Raw genomic sequence first — 19,747 nt, 5'->3', positions numbered from 1 at the left:
TTGACTTTTTTATTGCTTTGAGAAAGACTTTCTTTATAGCGAAGCATACATTAAAAAGAACCAGGGACATGTGAACAGCGTCTTATACAAGACAGAGGCAGATTGGGTCATCACTATTGATACAATCTGGGATTCACAGTGTGAAAGACCCTAACATTGCCAATGCCAGTGACAGCTCAGAAATGAGCACCAGAAAGCCAGACTTCCATTTGTAATAATGGGACACTTGTCCACACAATCCTGAAGACAGGCTGCTCGATTGTGTTTCCTTTATGTCTGTACCTTGGGAAAAGCGAGGAGAAACCATGTTTTTTTCTTGAAATACACTGCAATATCACACCAATGAATGAACACAGAAAAATATCCTAGCATTGTGCTTTCCAATTTTGTACAGCAATTAGCTGAGGAAGTGATCTAAGGTTTTGGCTATATTATATGTAAAATCATTCTGAAAATCATTTGATGTTTACATACAAATGAAACCAACTGAACTATATGAATGACTTTATAAGCATTACAATACCAACCATGTGCCTTCATAATTCAATCCCCTTCCTGATTTCTTGGAATTAGACATTCACCTCGATGATCCGCTTCCCAAGTGGCTGCAATGACTGACGCTGCGCTGATCCGAAGCCAGGCACCAGGAGCTCTTTCTGGGTATCCCACGTGGGTGCAGGGTCCCAAAGCTTTGGGCTGTCCTCGACTGTTTTCCGAGGCCACAGACAGGGAACCAGATGGGAAGTGGAGCTGCCGGGATTACAACAGGCACCCATATGGTATTCCGGCACATTCAAGGCACAGAATTTAGCCGCTAGGCTACCTCCCTGGGCCCGTAGCATCAGTTTTGTTGAGAAATAGAATCTTAACTTCTGAATGTAATACGTTCTGGTATGGATACATATGAATGTTTTCAATGAGCATTGATATTGCTACATACAAATATAGGCGATGAAAATTAGGACTATTTTAAAGATTAACTGAAACAGAGGATTATCATGAAGATTAAGATTAATCTATTTATCTCTGCATCTGCCATAAAGTACAATCAAAATTCAATCATTGCTGCTCAGATTCTGCTCCGCAGGGAGTGACCTGTAATGCCATCTTGCTGTAACAGCAGGAAAGTGAAGATAGGAACTGGAGTTGGATATTGAATCCAGGGACTCTGACAAAGGATGCAGCTAGCCCAAATGCCTATGCTAATGGAGCTGTATTCACAATGTGAGAATGGAGCATAGAAACTGCCATAAACTGGTCTAATGGATTATAGATGTGTTTACATGATAACGATGAAGGAGTGTTCAACCGTGAACAGACGTGAGGAATCTTAAACACACATTGTTAAGTCATGGAAGACTATGCAGAAAGATACTGATGATGTGATTTCAACTGTAAGCCATTTTTGGAAGAAGCATAACTACAGAGACAAAAAACAGTGTTGTCTTTTTCCACCTGTATTTTTTTTTAATTTATTATTTTTAATGTACATATACAGAGTATACAGAGAGGAGGAAGAGAGACAGAGAGGGAAATCTTCCATCTGATTGTTCACTCCCCGAGTGGCCACAACAACTGGACCTGAATCAATCCGAAGCCAGGAGCCAGGAGCTTCTTCTGGGTCCCCCACATGGGTGCAGGGTCCCAAAATTATTCCTCCTCTATGAACTAGGACTCATATAAGAAAGAATGTAAAATTCTGAAGCATATAAGACAAAAAATTGCCAAGCAGGAGTGATAATGTGCAGAGCTATCATTTCATTCTTATTTTGAACTTTATGATATGTCTTTTTTTAAGATTTATTTTATTTTTATTGCAAAATCCCACGTACAGAGAGGAGAGACAGAGAGAAAGATCTTCTGTCCAATGAGTCACTCCCCAAGTGACTGCAATAGCCGGAGCTGCACCAATCTGAAGCCAGGAGCCAGGAGCTCTTCCAGGTCTCTCTCGCGGATGCAGGGTCCCAAAGCTTTGGGCTGTCCTCGACTGCTTTCCCAGGCCACAAGCAGGGAGCTGGATGGGAAGCAGGGCAGCCGGAATATGAACCAGCACCCATAAAGGATCCCAGCATGTTCAAGGCGAGGACTTTAGCCACTATGCCACTGCGCAGGTTCCTATGATATGTCTTTATATCTGTTAGATATGATTAAAAAATGAATTCTATAACCATGTAGCTGCATATCTCATCTGCATTGCAGCAAGGAAAATTCATTATTACTTGGAAATTGTATATATGTAGCAATCAAAACTCAGTAATTCCACACATATTATTGATGGCTGAGTGATGGCAGAAGGGAAAGACAACATATTTAACAAAATCCTAGTCAACGTGAATAATTGTCTCCCAAGAAAGCAACAAAATGGTCCTGATGATAACATCAAGAAATAGTGCTAAAGCTAAGATTTCATGATACTCTCTTTGGATTCCAGATTGGAATAAACCCATGTTTATGGGTTTATGTTGGATGAGTTTGTGCTCACTTCCCAATGATGTTATCACGATTACAGCCCTTTTATATCCATTGTACCAAAAATAGAATGAGCAAGAAAAGAAGCTTGTTGATGTGAATTGCTCAAGACTTTTGGAACACTTGTTTGCTTACCTCCTCTGTTTGATAGAAGCTATTTAGTGAATATTATCAAGCCATGCAAAAAGCTTTTCAAATCAGGTCCAGCTCAATAAGCTGATCTCATGCATTCTACTGAGAATTCTGTTCCCATTTCCCCTCCCGCCATTTCATCTTCAGATCAACCAAGTCTTGCCCAAGAATACTTAAGGCTTCCTTGTCACTGTTCTCTATCAGGGCTAGTCATAAAACCTACAAAGCATCTTTTGTACAATGGATATTTCAAATACCAGGGTGCCTTCCTGATTTTGTGGCAAATAAAAATTCTTATTATCTCACCATTGGAAATTTCTCCAAGAATTCTTTCCCTGTTTGTCTTCAAGATAAAGCCGGCAGCTCTCTGTGCCACCAAGTAAGTAGTTCAGCCATCTTATTTTGTGGGAGAGGGGAGAAGGATGCTATGCAGTGTGAAATCAGTTATGATAAGAGCCTGCCCCTCTCCTAACATGCAGCTCAACACACTTGCTCCCAGGGCACTGACTCACGTGGAAGCTTAAGCTTGGGTAGTTTTGCCTCTCACCAGCTGTGTGTTTAGATATGGGATTTTATGTGCCACTCAGGTCTTCTCTGGTATAATTCAAACTGGAAACAGTTTAATGACATAGTGTGTCATTCTTCAGATATCCAGAAGTTATTGTACTTTTATGATAGAGAAATCATGATGCAACCCAGAGTGCAATTTAGAGCCAGCATTCAACAACCCTTGAGAGATCTCCATAATCTTTCAGTGCATACAAACAACTAAAATACAGTAGAGCAACGAGGGATACTGGAGGATAATGCTTAGTGACTTCATTGCAGTGTTGAAAGGTCATATCTCACAGAAATCAGGCATCTCTTTAAGTAGATGAGGACTACATCTGGGGATTTCGATTGAACTGTGTATAAAATTATGACTTCTGTACTGGATTGTATGCTTTCCTTCTAGATGGAGTGTCTTAGATTGTCTAACATTGCAAAGTCAACAGGCTAGTGCACTTTCACAGTCTCAGTTTTAAACAGTTATTCACTATCGGGCATTTCCACCCTATTTAGTATAAAAAAATGCATTTGCCAAAATTCAAAAGACCATTTCAGCAGCATATCAGCAGCATCAACAGGGTTTCTTTTTGGAGTATTATAATTTATATGGAATGAGTACTGTTATTAACTCTCCCTTATTTTTCTTCATACTCCTCCATCAGCACCTCAGGATTACATATCACATGCATTTTTCTTGATTCCCTGGGCACATGTTACACATGTTCTTGCTTCCCTCAAATGTGCAGCATCTCTGTATTCACTACTTGATTCTTGTTATTGGTCTTGTTGCTATCAGGGAGTTATGGGCAGATCATTAGCAATATGAGCTATGGCCTTGAGAGTATGTCATGATATTGAAGCAGGGGGGTTGAATTTTAGCTAGAGTGGGATCATGAGGTAGCTAGAAGGGCAGAGCACCCCCCCCCAACAGAACTGGTACTTACCCACACAGGGAGAGCAAGCCTATTTAGATGTGCTACGCTAAGAACCTCGTGTGCCTCAACTTATCCCAGCTGTGCAAGAAGAGAAGGTCTATAATCTCACCCACAATGCATATCACTTCCGCAGCTCAGCTGTGTCTAGATCAAATGTCTTAGCTGTTCTCATTCTCAAACTTCATAATCCACTGCTCTTTGTTGATTTTCTTGTAAAGAAAACGCCAAGGCTGAGAGTGTAACCTTTTCTCCAGCTTTTCGTTCGTGCAATTAAAACCCGAGCCAAATCCTCCATTTTTGTATGTCCTCCAGCTGCAAGAAATTAAAGTTTCCTTAAATACAACTAAAAAGATTCTGCATTCGTTTTGTTTGGAAACTGTGATTTATCCCTCAAACCCTGTCATTTTCTCCCTTCATTGAATCAATGATGCACAGCAAGAGTCCCCAATTCCATTGTTTGTATGTGCAGTTTCTCTCATATTTCTCAAATTCCAGAGACATTACACCAACGAATGGATATCTTTCCACTTTTACTCCGGATAAATTCAGCATCACAGGAAAAACAGTTTAATGCTCAGCACATGTCAGATGCTATCCATGCCCCAGTTACTGTCATAGATGAGATTCTCAATGCCAAGAAATTCTTGAGTAATATATCTTGAACTCCTTCAATAGGTCGGATCTGCAATCAACTGTATCATATCCAGTCCCTCAGAAACAAATACCATGGGGGAGAATTTCAGAGAAGTTATTCAGCAGTACTTCCATGTTATCGTTCAAGGAAGTGTGGAACTTACTGTTAGGCACCTGGAGAAACTGTCAGGATACAGGTTGGCCCTTGGGTGATGTAACTTTACACAAGGAAATTCTACATGACTGAAGATAAAATTCCTAGCAAGAATGAGAATTATCAGTCATCAAAAGCACATAGTTCCATCAGCCCCCAAAGACAAGGGTGTTCATTCTTTAGAGGTGATCTGATTGGGCAACTACAGGCTATGTAAGAATTCATTCTAAATTATTTTTTCCATTTCTTCTGGAAGTTATAAATAAATTATATTCCAGAGCAAAAGCTGAGAAATTCTATGAATTTTAAGACAGCAGTGTAGGCAATAGAACAACATTTTTCCAGTGTCATGAAACACAACTTTTGACATAACAAGATGAGGGTGAGCACAAGGGGTGGGTTGTGCCAGGGACTCTACAATTGGTCCATGATCTCTGAGTTTGTTCTAAGTGATAAGGCTACACTGCTGTGAAGAACCAGCCTGCCTGCATGAAATGTGAAGCGATAACTCAGCCGCAGTCCCCTTCCAATACAAGAAGTTCAATAGATGAAACAAGATATGAAATGCTAATTTCTAGCTTTGCTAGATCAAATTTCTTTCAATCTAGGGCATAGCACGCACTAAACAGATAGGGCCACAATTTACATTTAGCAACTTTGGAAAATGTAACGGCCATCATATCAAATAAGTCAAAGCATCCTATCTTCAGTCTTTCACTTCCAAATTCTCCGATTATCACCAGAAATGTGCCAGACTGTTTGAAAAAACATGGATCAAAGTTATTGAAAATGAAATGCTTTGGTGATGAAAAAAGAATTTTCATTTCCTTAATTTTTTTGGAACTCTCTACAATTCACACATTTATGAGCAAGAATTCTTAAGTAGTCCTGGTGCTAAACTTGGGACTGTTATCTGTGAAATATTTTCCCACGTAAGATATGGAATGACTAAATTAAATTAAATTAGTGGCTTGAATTGTCGATCTATAGTTCTTAGTATTAAAAAGGATCCATAAATAAATGAAGCTATTCATCAAAAACCATCCAGGATCTCAATAATATGTTAGCTAATAATTAATTTCTGACAATTACTTCAAATTGAGAAGGAAAATTTCAGAGTTAAAGCAAAACCTATCTTTCTGTGAATTGAAAGCCAATTAAGAAATGGAAAAGATATTTAAAAAGGGTTCACAATATCAACTTTCCCGGGAGACTCATGATTCAAGGGAGCAACGTGGGTCAGTTATTCGATGGTCTTACTGGTGCTCTATCCACTTCTCAGATTCAACTGTCGGCTGGATTCAGAGAACAGAAGCCTTGCTCCAATCGCATGACAACAGGGATGGGAATAGAATAAAATTGATGTATTATAGAGGCAGACTGACATAAAGAAGGAAAGACACATACTCACAGGGCACAGCCAGCACACCTCCATTTCTTTCAGAGACACTGGACCCAGGAACAAAAAGACTCCTCAGGAATCAGATTGATGATCTCTCTTCCAAGAAGGAGTGTATGAATAAGTTTAAAACGGCAAAGGATTACTTCAGTTCTGGTCCCTCCCAGAAATGAATGCTTTCCTTATATGAAAACAGTGACAATAAGATTTTCCCTTTAGTTGGGTGGAACCTCAATGTGGTTTTCATTTGCATTTCCCTGGTAGCTATTGAGCCTGAGCATTTGAATTTGTTCATCTGAAGGATGCTTGCCCATTTCTTTACCCATGTCTTCACAGGGTTGTTTGTTTTGCTGCCACTGGGTTTCTAGAGCTCTTTGATGATGCTAGGTATTAATTGCCTAACAGTTACATAGTGTGGAAAAATTTTCTCCCATTCTGCTGGTTGCTTCTTCACTTTGCTGTTTGTTTGCTTTGCTGTGCAGTGGCAAAGTTAGCCATTAATCTGTTGTACAGGCCCAGCATAATCTCTTAAGACAAAAGGGGATTTTCATTTCGTCTTTGTGGTTTCACTTTGGCAATTTGCAAAGAAACTCATCAACTTTGTAAGAGCACAAGTATCAGCTGAAAAATCTCTGGATTCCAAAGTATTAAATTTTAGGAAAGGGCAGTACAAACGCTGATCTTTTCCAGTTAATTCTATGATAACTTGCATGTATATAGGTTAAACACATGGAATTCTAGACCCCATGCTGTGTTCTGATCTGGTTCAGCCAAATAAATAAAATTCCATGTATAAATTATAGTTCTGCTTTCCAACACATTGCATTGGTTTCATTGTACATTCTCTATGAGGTTAGCCTTGTAAGTCATCGAAACCAAGGACAGAGCAGTTATAACTACAAGTAAGATTTTTAATGATCAAAGCTGAGGATAAAATCGCAGAAAAACAATACGATGGTCATCGATGCAGGGTAGCATTTGATTTTTGTATTTGCAGGATTCAGAAGCTTAGAGTAGGGGTATAATAGAAGATAAAATGAGAAATAATACTTCTTTGAGACAGCAGGGGCTGGTCCCAAATTTTAATAAAAGCCAGCTTTCACTCCCTATCATCTCCAGCTATATTTTTAGCTGGCTCATGTAATAACTGATGACATCTCAATAAAAATATCAAGCATGGCATTCAAAGTGCATTAGTGCTATGCTGGTATAATACCAGCCTCTTTCCTGGGTGCATACCAGTGTTTCTGAATCCTGAAGCTGGTAAAGGGTGAGAAGGGATGAAATAGCCACTTAAATGTGACTTGCTCCTCAAGCTGCCACTGCGACCAGCAGTGGACCGTGGCCTCTCAAAGACACCTTCTCCCTTTCAGAAAATTAGCAGTCTCTGTGGAAAATGATCCTTCAAGGGTCATGTAAGATTCTTTCCATGATTCCATAAGAATCCCCACACTTTTCCATGCACCTAGCTCCCTGGATACATCCAGGAACCTTTGTTCTCATAAGCTGTTGCACCTTCTGACATCCAGATCAACTTCAAACAAAGATATTCTTGTTTTGCTTCTGTTATGCACTAAACTTTGCTAGAGGAGAAATATTAGGTGCCATAGCTCTGGAAATTGCATGCAGTTTTAGAGTATCCACTTCACACAGCCCCAAGGATAGGTTTTTGTTAAAATAGGCCAGATTCAATTACATACTTTTATACCTGAAAATGTAACTCTAACACAAACCATACTGTTATGTGAGTTCCTGTGATTCCTTTTAGACAGAAAATTAAAATGTTAATAAGGAAAAGACACTCCAAAATAACTAACTTATGTTAATTACTAATTTGTGAGCATCCGATGACATTTTTACTATCTTTTCATCACGTTTTTATGGAAGCTATTCCCATATAACTGACTACTCACACTAGCTAAAAGTTGCACGCATATAAAAAGGGCAAACTATTATAATTAATTCATGACTTACCTGAATCATTTTTATTTTAAAATTAGGCAGTAGTTTCTTTTGAATGTTAACATAGCCTGCGTTTGTCTTTTTGGAGGGCTACTCAGTCTATGTACCCTTTTCTACATTTTCAGACTCCTAATGATTCTTTCTGAAATTGTTTATTTATTTATGAGAGAAGGGGAGAGAAAGCGCTTCTGTTCACTGGCTCACTCTGCAGTGGCCACAATGACCAGAACTAGGCTGATCAGAATCTAGGAGCCAGGAGCTTCTTCTGAATCTCCCACATGCTTTCAGGGCCCCAAGGACTTGGGTCATCCTCTGCTGCACTCCTAGATGCATTAGCAAGGAGCTGGATCCATCAGAAACATTACCGGTACCCACAGAGGACAGCAGACTTCCAGTTAATATCTTTCCCCACTGTACCACAATGCAGGCCCCCTTCCTGATTCTTTTGATTAGGAGACTCAAAATTCCCCTCCAATAAACTGAAAATATTGAAAAGGCCAGACACTTGATTTTGCAGCTTTCTCAGTACTTGTTGTGTAGACACATGGCTATGGCATTTCCTGGGCACACACCAGAGGAGGCACATACATATGCCTTTCTCCACCTCTCAGCCCCAAGAGGTAAAACCTCTTCAGCAAAGGAATCAACTGGGCAAGCATTTGTTGAAAGAGCTGACACGCCACTTGAGACACCCACACTGCGTGATGGAGTGTCTGGGCTTGAGTGCAGCTCAGCTCCCAATCCCAGCCATTTGGGTGGTGAACCAGCAGATGGAAGATCTCTGTAACCTCTTTAGATCTCCAGGGATGGTAACTCTTAACCTGAACTTTCCTTGCCATGTTTCACATTTTTGTTTCCACAAAAGAAAACCTCTAGAAGATTTTGTTTCTATCCTCTGTTAATTACTCAGATTAGCTATTTGATATTTGAATGTTGTCTTTATATGTTTCTAAACGATGTCATGAATTTAATTACAGATGTGAAAGAACAGGATATATTCTCTCTGCATGACGCGTCAGAGATTTTCCAGTTTCCCAGTGTTTCTGCTGTCCTTGGTCCTGTTGGCATCTTTTCAGAATTCTTACACTTTTCTCTAATTTGGACAGATTGCTTTCTAGGTCTGCAGCACAGCCATTCGTTTTCATGGCACATTTCAGTCTGTGGGTATTTTCTTCAATTTCATATTTTCTCCTTCCAGGATTTGTAGTCTCCATGTTCTTACTATGATCTACCAACCATTTTCTTTGTTTTCTGAGTTTTTGAAATGTGCACATGTGAAGATTTTAGATTTTTGAAAGTGCAATTCAATGGAAATTTTGCTAGCAGGACAAATACATCATTCCCCTTCTCAGATTGTGGACGTTCCTAGCATTCAGCATCGTTAGCAGGCTGGGAAACGAGCCGATGCGTCATCCTTCCTGGGACAGCCTTTATTTAGACTGGTCATTTTCATTTTGAAAGCCATTATGGTCTTCTTTTTTGTTATTTTTTTCCTGGAATTTTTCAGACAAATGTGCAAGTGTTTGTGTTGTTGCTGTGTTTTCCACCTGTGTGTGTATCTTCTCATCAGGAAAAATTATTTCAACATTCAGATTTCCTTCTCTTTCAGCTTTCTCCCTCTTGCCTATTTTTGACTTTCTATAGTCATATTGGAGACTACCTATATTAGTACTTTGGTCTACTTGCTTTCTTTTTCTTGGTCAATATTCATTCCAATTATTCTGTTCATCTTTAAAATATTTATTGGAGGGCAGAGTTTTAGAGAGGACTGGAGGGAGATTAAGAGTCCAAGAAGTCTGACCATCAATGGCGGCCATGGGGGCCAGAGGAGGGTGGAGTTTGCTTCCAACCAAACCCGGAACAGATGGAGGAATTCTCTGCAGGTGCAGTCGCTCAGAAGCTGTCTTCCCTTCCCCTATCCTCCTCCTTTAAAAAAAGGCCCTTCCCCGTCTCTTGCGCGCTCTTCTTCCCCTGCAGCCCATTCCTTTACATCTGTCTGTCTGCTGCGTGGGGAAGGGAAGCCTGTGACCGTGGTTCCCTGAAATAAAGACCATCGAAATTCTTTTCACATATTCGGCTGAGTCATTCCTTCTATGGCGAGCAGAGAATCTAACATTTTGGCTAGCAGAGAATCTAACAACTGACAGACTCACTGGTTAGTGGTCAACCCAACTGTACTAATGAACATGTACGTGTGTAAGTATATGTACATATATACATATGCACACATATATGTAAATACATTGAATGATTTGCTTTACAGCTGTAAGAAAGGTTTAAAATGTTCATAGCTTTGTTTCACAAATAAAACTACAAGCAAATATGCCATTAACTATTTGTATTTCAAAATTAGAGAAGCACTTTAGGCCACATCCCAATCTTATTGCTTTGAAAGTTGGGGACATGAAGATCATAGAAGCCAGTGACTCATGTCACTGTGGTACCTGTCTTTCACGCCTGTCCTTTATATTTGGATCCTTCTTAGGTTATCTTCACTAAAGTTTTATTCCTTTTTAAGCTGTTGTATTGCAGAGTCTGACCAATCGTTGTCAAGAGAAAACCTTCGTGATGATTCCCAGGATTTTATCTATAATAGTAGAAACCATGTGTTTCTCAGCTTGTATGCCCCCGACTTCTTAAATTGGAACTACTCGCTAGTGCAATAGTCATTGAGATGGGGTCTCTGAGTGAAAATAAAGCCAATTCAGAGCTCTCATTAACACGGTTAGGACCACATCCAGAAGAGGCAGCAGAGGGCTTGCTTCCTTTCTGTTGAAGGGGCTACAGTGGGAAGAGTGTCCTCTGCGATGAAGCAGGCCCTGCATCTGTCTGCACTCACTGCTGGACTCACCAGCCTTCAGATCTGTGATAACAATAACATTTGCTGGTTCAGCCACCCCGTTCATTATTTTATCAACCCAACCATCTTCCCAGGTTTCACTTCTCTGCTAGTTAAATACTGATTTTACACACACATTTAAGTCCCACATTCAAAAAAAAAATCACAAATCCTGGAGCAGAAACTATGGAACCAAGCATGACATATGATAAGAATCCATAGTCTTTAAAGGCAAACATCAATCACGCAAGTGTAAAGACACTCAGCAAGCAAATTTTGTAATGAACCAAGGGATAAGTGGAGCAATGAATGAAAAACAGAATGATCTGGAAATGTAGAAAGAGTTAATAAAGTAAGCTTCTTTAGAACTACATTTTCAGTGTGATGAGGGTCGTGAGGACTGGGGTGGGTCACCAGCCAAGGAAATTATTTGACTTTATTACTAATGAGCTTCTTAGACTTAGCCAAAAGAGGTTAAAACATTCAATGGTTTTTGAATCGCCAAAACGGCAGTTTGACTTTGCAGCCTGATGGTTTCTTTTTGGGATCCCCTGAGTACATCACACTGAGTTACTGGTGGCTATTACTAGTTGCATTTGTTAAATTCCAGTAAGAATCCCACTAATGGACGGAGGTCAAAGTGTGGAGATGACACCTCTTAACTCTAAATTTTGAAATATGTATCAGGTGGTATACATGTGGTTGAACAAGTCTAAGATTCTGTTCCTTGTAGAACATCTCAAATTGTTTTTAACATATACTAGTGAGATGCTCTTATTGTGTTATAGCATAAAATGTTTTATGACTATACAAATTTTCCAAATTTGATTGCTACAGAAATCCAACTGTATCTCTGGAAAATTGGCACGAAAATTTCCATTTTTCGAGGTCATGCCTTTAACAAGGGAAAATACTATGGAAGACAGAATACAGTTTAATTTCTGCCTCCACCAATCATCTTGGACAGCTTCACTTACGAGATGAACTGTGTGAAAAGCACTGATGGCATTGGCATCGGTACTCCTCTAAACCAGGGCTGGTTTCCTTATTTGTGTGTGGGACATGTCCAAACATTTCTCAGATCTCTCTCACATCTGTATGATGAGGCTTTTCCTGCGGCTCCAAATTGGACCCCTGTATAAATTCTTTAAGAGGAAAACTAATAGTCCATAGGGAGATGATGTCAAACAGAAGTCTAGAAATTGTTCTGCCCAGAGAAGATTAACAGGATTTCTGTGGAAATTGAGCAAAATGTATCATTTTGAGAGAGAGGTAAAGAGCTTTGGAGCCACATGCCTGAGGGCAAAAAATGGTGAAAGGGTACAGTTTATTCATCCTGGATTCTGCCCCCCCCCCAAAAAATAAATTAGTAGTAAGTAAATCAGTAAGTGAGTAATTATGTCATAAGTATGAAAAAGCTACACACATGTATAGAAGCCTGGACTCTGAACTGTCCTAGCAACCATGAAACACTGTGCAGACCCATTAGCTCGCATTCGAAATGGGCACTCTAGCTTCAGATCTTATTGTGTTCTGAAAAATGATTCTTTCATGTCTATTAAAAGCTATATGTCATTTGGAAGCTATAAGTGCTTGCCTCCTGGTATCATTGTTAATTTGTTTCCTTAATTATAGATAACGGTCCAATATCTTACCCAGTGGGATGAACTCTACAAATTTTTAACAGTTTTAAAGAGGGATTATGCTATTTAAAGTAGTACTAAATATCTAGAGGGAAAGCCACAATACACAAGAAGTTTCTGTAATTTTAATTATTATGTTTTATGGCTGTAATAGTGTCAAAAGCAATTACCACAGATACAATAAGTTTTAGGAAAGAATCCTGCAAACTTGAAAGACCTGACAGCATACATCTACTCTCCCTTGGGGGAAGCAATGCAATCTATGTTCATCATGAAGGTGTCGCATTGAAATAATCTTTTTATAACAAATATCAGAATTTCAGGATAGTAAGATGTAAATAGATTTGTGATTTAAAAAAAACATACAGGAGAGAATTTATTTTGAGGACTTTTGAATCAATGTCAGGATATCCAGTTCTAACTGTGTGATTGCCACAGTTTTCATGCAGAAATAGTAAGTTCAGTCTTAATAATTAGACTGCCTTTGTTTTTCCTCTGAATCATCTATTAAGAGCTAATAGCAGGCTTAGAAAAGATTTAGAAAACTAAAACTTGAGTGTAGAGCCATATCTACAGCATTAGAATCATGACTGCATCAGATTTTTAAAAACTTGACAAAACTGCATTTGCAGGAAAATTGATACACATAGGCATATTTTTCTTTTGGAAAATATAAGGAAGAACATGCAGTATTTTCTTTTCTTCTTGCCATTTCAATCACTGATTAAAAAAAAGAAGAAGAAGAGGAAGAAAAGATAATATTACCAAAATCAGCAAACAAACAAAAAAAACTCAATCTTTCATTTACAGATTGTAGGCAGAAGATAAAATTTGGAATAGTCACAAACTATGTTGTGTAACATATAAGGGCTCTAGAAGTCTGGAAAAATGTGAGGGGCAGCCCATCTTGGTGACTAATCTCACTGTAGTCTATTACTGAAGACCATCAGTGGGTGCTGGCTGGGAAGAAGACTTATGTTTTCCAGTAGTTTAGAGTTGAGATTTCTGCTTTACTCTGCTGGGTATTACAACTTCTACAGCCAATGTCCACATAATCCCCATCTTTCTATAAGTTGCTTATGATGCTTCTGTCCGACTTACCCCAGCACACTAGACCAGGATATGCATTTTATAGCATTGTCTATTATTTTGCATGTTGAAAGCACTGAGATGACTCACAAGTTTAAAAAAGTCGTGTTTAATATAGTTTATTCCCCACACTTAAAAATCTCAGTGACCTCCCTGTTTTCTTAGATCATCTCATAACAGCCAGAAAAATGCACTTTGAATATCCTAGAATAACTTAGCTCTTGGACATTTTGGAAAGTGCAACAGCCAAATCTATAAAGATTTATTTCCCAAAGCTCAATGATTTCAAGCTCTTCACTTTTAACACTTCCAGATCTGTGTATCTTTTTTCCCTAAATACCATATATAGAAATGGATTGTTGTCCAAAGAAAAGGTTCACATTTATCTCATCTCCTCTATATTTGGCATGGCAGCATCCATACTATCTAGACAGCAGCATATGCAAACTTGATGGAATCCAACAGATTTTTGCTCTCTCCCTTATGAAACGAAATGTCACGTTTTGAGTTATGAGTCTCCAATATTGCTCCTTGTATCTTCTGAAATACATGTTTTCTTATTTAAAAGTCTAGTCTCTAATTAATACCAGCACACTTCTTAAAAATTTGAATTGAAAACATTTAGAAGTTGTTTCTCAGTGTCACAGAACTGACAAGTGTAAAGTCTCGAACATGGCCGATTTAGACATTCAACAGTGACCAAATAGATGAGCATCCACAATCAGTTCAAAAACACGCTGCAACTTCTCATTCTACTTAGCGTGTCCACTGAACATAAGGCGTAAATCCACAGAAATGACAAAGGAAACATGTGCAGGCAGCCATATTGGCTGGAATATTTAGAATGATAAAGTAGTGCCTGAAATATTTTATTTCATTCAAACAAAACTAGAATTAATATTTTATGTACTTCCCAGTTTTTATTGTGTGAAGAAGTATTTATTAATATAGATACACACATGATGTTTAATAAGAATGGGTGATATTTAGAAAACGAGGAGTTAACTTACATTGGTTAAAGCTAAGATCATTTATTTATTGATGAAAAATTTTAAGAGCATATTATTTTGGCAGAAAGTAAATAGTAACACTTTTATGAAATTATTTCAGAAATCTATTTAGATGTAAATGATTAATATGTAAATATAATAACCCCTTCATGGAGCAATATTTCATCCCAATCATCTTTCTGTCCTCCAAGTTTAGCAAGATGTGTTGTAAGAGGCTCTTTAAAATGTATTAATTTATATTTTTTATAATGGAATTAAAGGCTGGTTGTAATGACCTAATCTAATCCCTTAATACTGAGATAATGAAAGTAGGATTTAAGTTTTATGTGTTTTTATCTATTCCTATTTAAAATTTGATTGTAATTAGTTAGTTTGAAAGCAGAATAAGACACAGGATCACACAAAAAGATAAGCGTTCTCATTAGCTGGTCCATTCACTAAAAACATGAAATGACTAAAGCTGGGTTGGAGCAGAAGCCAGAGCTAAAAACTCAACTTAGGTCTGCAGTGTGGAGGGCAGAAATGCAATTACTTGAGGTACTACTGCTTGCTGCTCCAAGATGTAGAGCAACAGGAAGCTGAAGTCAGAAACCAGTCAGCAATCAAAGCCAGTATTCCAGTCTGAGACATAAAGGTCCTGATGACGTAATTACTAAGTTAACCCCACCTTGAGGCGGAGTTGTGACTCTTATAAAGATAGTTCCTGAGATGGATTTTGATGGTAAATTTTCTAATTCCTCGTGGAATAAATTTTCATTATAGTTTGGTAAAGTGTTTAATAAAATAATAACCAATTGAAAATAAGTCCAAGTTTATTTATGTAAATTATAAGCCATTTTCTAAAATCTGGATGTTTAAAACATACAGTCATAAGAAAGAGTTGTATTAAAACATCTCCAAAACCTAAGGCTGTGAGTGATACAAATTTACATGCTTGGGAATTCATTTATAGGTAAAAAATTACCCACAGTTAAGAAAATCTTGAGGGAGAGAATAGAGATTTCAGTCTAGCAGTTAGGATGTCCATGTCCACACTGAGGTCTCTGAGTTTGATCCCCAGCCCCAGGTCCCAGTTCTGCTGCCTGCCAATCCACACTCTGCGAGGCAGCTGGCTCAAGCAGATGGGTCTCTGCTATCCGTTGGGGAGACCCAAGCTGAATTCTTTCTTCTAGCTCAAGCCCTGGCCATCCCGTGGCCTTCTGCTCCTCTTCCTTGCTTCATTCTTCCTCTTCTTCATCCTCCTCACTCCTTCTCTCCGACTCAATTAGGTTTTTCAGAAATTTAGAGCTGTGGAAAATGCCTAAGTTGGAAGAACTATAGATATAATATCTCTGGGGAAAATAGTTTTTCTCTCATATTTGTTCATTCAAATATATATCATGGACCCCTATACGAGAAAGAAATAAGATTCTTGACTATTAAACACACACATGATTCTATAACATGGTTTTATATTGAAAGTTTATTTCATATGTTTTATTCTACTATTTACTCTTGAAACTTAGTAACATTAATAATGTTAGTGTTTGTCTTGATTTTTATTTTAATGCTGTAAGTGAACAAATGCAATTCTGATGCACATTGAGCCATTTATGAGGCCAGATACAGAGAAACAGCATCAAGAATCTAAATATATGACTTTAATTTTAATAACATAAAAGAGTTTCCCCAGCCTTTCTAAAAGATTCAAGTTTAAAATTAGCTAAATTATATTGCAATGTTAAACCCAAGGAGTTCCAGAAAGTCTGGAGTTAGATTGCTATTTGCTGTGACTTGTTAGACACTCAGGAAGAATCCATTTAACTGCTATGCAACTTGATGTTTTATTCATGCATTAATGCCTACATTTCAATTAAATTTGGGAAACAATATTTTTAGATATGATTCTACTAAAGCCTAATAAATACAGCTAGATACAGTAGAATCAACCTGCTCTTCATCAAGAGAAGATTCCAGAATGATGATTGCTGACCTACCACTTCCTCTCTCATTTTTTGCTAAGAAATCTGTTGCTTTCCACTGTGACTTCCTCCTCCCATCAGTGAGAGGATAGAAAACAGGCAGAATCTTTGAGAATTTAAGAGCAACAAGAAAAAGGAGAGGCAATTCAGAATCCTCAAGTGGAGTATATGTTACTACTCATACTGGACCCAGCTACACGACTGAGGGAAAACTTGGTTTGAGATATACATTGTGGTAGCTTCTTTATTTTGTTAAAGATTTATTTGTTTTTATTTGAAAGGCAAATCTAATTTACAGAGAGAAGGAGAGACAAAGAAAGATCTTCCATCTGATATTTCACTCCGCAAGTGGCTGCAATGCCAAGAGCTGAGCCAATCCAAGCCAGGAGCCAACAGCTTTCTCCGGGTCTCCCATACAGTCGCAGGATCCCAAGGCTTTGGGCCATCCTAGACTGCTTTTCCAGGCCACAGGCAGGGAGCTGGATGGGAAGCAGAGCAGCCTGACATGAACTGGCACCCATTTGGGGATTCTTGTGCTTGAAAAGTGAGGATTTAACCATTGAGCCAGCATTGGGCGCACATTGTGGATTTTATTACTGCAATTTTATCTCTTGAAACAAGAATAGCATATAACATTTAAAAAGCCATAAGGCTTGCCAAACACAGAGTATGTGATAGCTGCTATCAAAAAAACACTTAAAATATAACTGTTACTTGAAATTTGGTAGTAGATCACAAGGATTTAGACCTTCTTTTTAAAAACCAATCATTGGTTTCAAGTAATTCTTTTTTTTTTTTTTATTGGAAAGGCGGATATACAGAGGAGAGACAGAGAGGAAGATCTTCTGTCCGATGATTCATTCCCCAAGTGAGCACAACGGCCGATACTATGGCAGTCCGAAGCCAGGAGCCTCTTCCAGGTCTCCCACGCGGGTGCAGGGTCCCAAAGCTTTGGGCTGTCCTCGACTGCTTTCCCGGGCCACAGGCAGGGAGCTGGAAGGGAAGCCGGGCTGCTGGGATAGAACCGGCGCCCATATGGGATCCCGGGCGTACAAGCCGAGGACCTTAACCACTTGCGCCACCGCACCGGGCCCATCAAGTAATTTCTTACCAATGTTAAGACTTATTCACATATAAGAAACTCAGGATGAATACATACAAACTCTTCAGAAATACGACTGAGAAAACTTTGCAAAACCTAAAATTATACTTTCACAGGGAAAGCCATAATGGATTCTTCTGCAGAATTCAGAACAGATCCATCTGTGAACATCATTAAGAGCTGCTTAATGGCAACGTAAGAGACTAAGCAAAATTCATTATCTCCTCCCTGAGCTACAACCACAGGAGATATAAGGAGAAAAGGTCAAACTATCATAATGAGTACAGTCACAGAAACCTTCCAGATAAAATGTTGAGTAATTTGCAAGTCCCTTAACTAGTTTTATATTAATGTGACTGACAAAAGTGTGCATCATAAAAAGTGAATAATTTATTCATTAGTCTTTCCCATTAGTTATAAAGAATACTTGAAGAAACCATGCTCCTTCCTAGTGCCTATAAATTGAAACACAACGTATTTTAAAGCCTCCAGTTGCAGAAAGTTAATGTAATAAAATTGGAAAAGCGTGAAAACAATTCAACATGTGCTCCCAGAAGTCTAACATATTCTAGCAAATCTATTCAGTTAAACAATTAGTTTCAGTTTGTAAATTATACAGCAGTTAATCAATTTTTGTCAGCGCTTCATTTTGAATGTGCAAAAAATGCTTTAATAGTGCCATAAAACACACATTACTAACAGCTCCGTGGAATACTTTATGATATTACAATTTATATAAAAAGTAAACAGATTAGGAACAGACACCAATTAAATAAATGTTTGCTCCCGTGAGATGAAATTACTCAAAGTTTGAAAAACATCAAATATCCGAATTTCATTTCCAAATTTCAAAAACTTTTCTCACCTGGATGTTAATTATCTTCCATGAGATCTTAGAATTTAAAAAGGGTGTTGTGGAATGCAGCCTTGAAAAGTTGAAGTCTAAAGTTTGAGAGTGTGTGCCTTTTGTGCCTTATGGGATTAGAATGGGGCAGAACACAAGAACTTAGCAGAAGTTGAATTACCAAAAATCAGGAATCAACCAAGAGGATGAGGAATTTAGTCATAGCAAGCAGGATCTGACTGGCTTAAATTTCCTTGTTGATGAACTCTTAAAACTTATAGGTAAAGAAAATAGAGAAAAAAACAAATTATAGAACCCAAGGTCTAAAACAGGCAAGCCATAAAATAAATGCATACTTCCTTAAGATGTTCCCAGAACAGCAGCAATAACAGTACTGGGAATGCAAAGGAAATGCAAGTCCTAGTCCAACAACACGCCTGCTGGATGAGAAGTTGTTTGGAGACCATTTCTCTATAGAATAGAGAAGACCACATGAGTCACTCAGTGCCTTCTGTAGCACAGCCTGTCTGATTGCAACCGTAAAGACAGGTGAAGTCTGTAGCTCAGGTTGAATTTTTTTTACAAAAAAAAAACTGTAGGTGAGACCACAGTAAATCTTAAAAACTGGCTGGAAACGTGAAGATAGGAAAGACAGATGAGATAATAGCAACCCATTTATGGAAAGGTAGCAACCCGGGAGTTGCAAATCATACAACTTGAAAATACTTCATTGTTCACAACATACTGAAAATGGGGAAAAAAATGATCAATTCCTGGAAGAATTACAACTAATTTAAAAGAAACAGGAAATGTTAATATATCTCAACTTTTAAATCAAACAAGTGGGAACGTTATTGAAATAATCACCGTCTCTGAGGTTTAGGCAGTTCAACAGATGTTCCATACAGCACTCACAGAAAGGGCAATATTTAGTTGATGTACACAATGTTCTCAGCGAAAATGAAAGATAACCACCTCTTTGATTCAATTAATTATACATTCATACCAAAGATGGCATGAGAAAAC

This window comes from Ochotona curzoniae, unplaced genomic scaffold (genome assembly GCF_017591425.1).
Source record: "Ochotona curzoniae isolate NIBS_2020 unplaced genomic scaffold, NIBS_Ocur_1.0 contig_2754, whole genome shotgun sequence".
Taxonomy (NCBI): Eukaryota; Metazoa; Chordata; class Mammalia; order Lagomorpha; family Ochotonidae; genus Ochotona; species Ochotona curzoniae.
Note: the sequence above shows the minus strand (reverse complement) of the source record.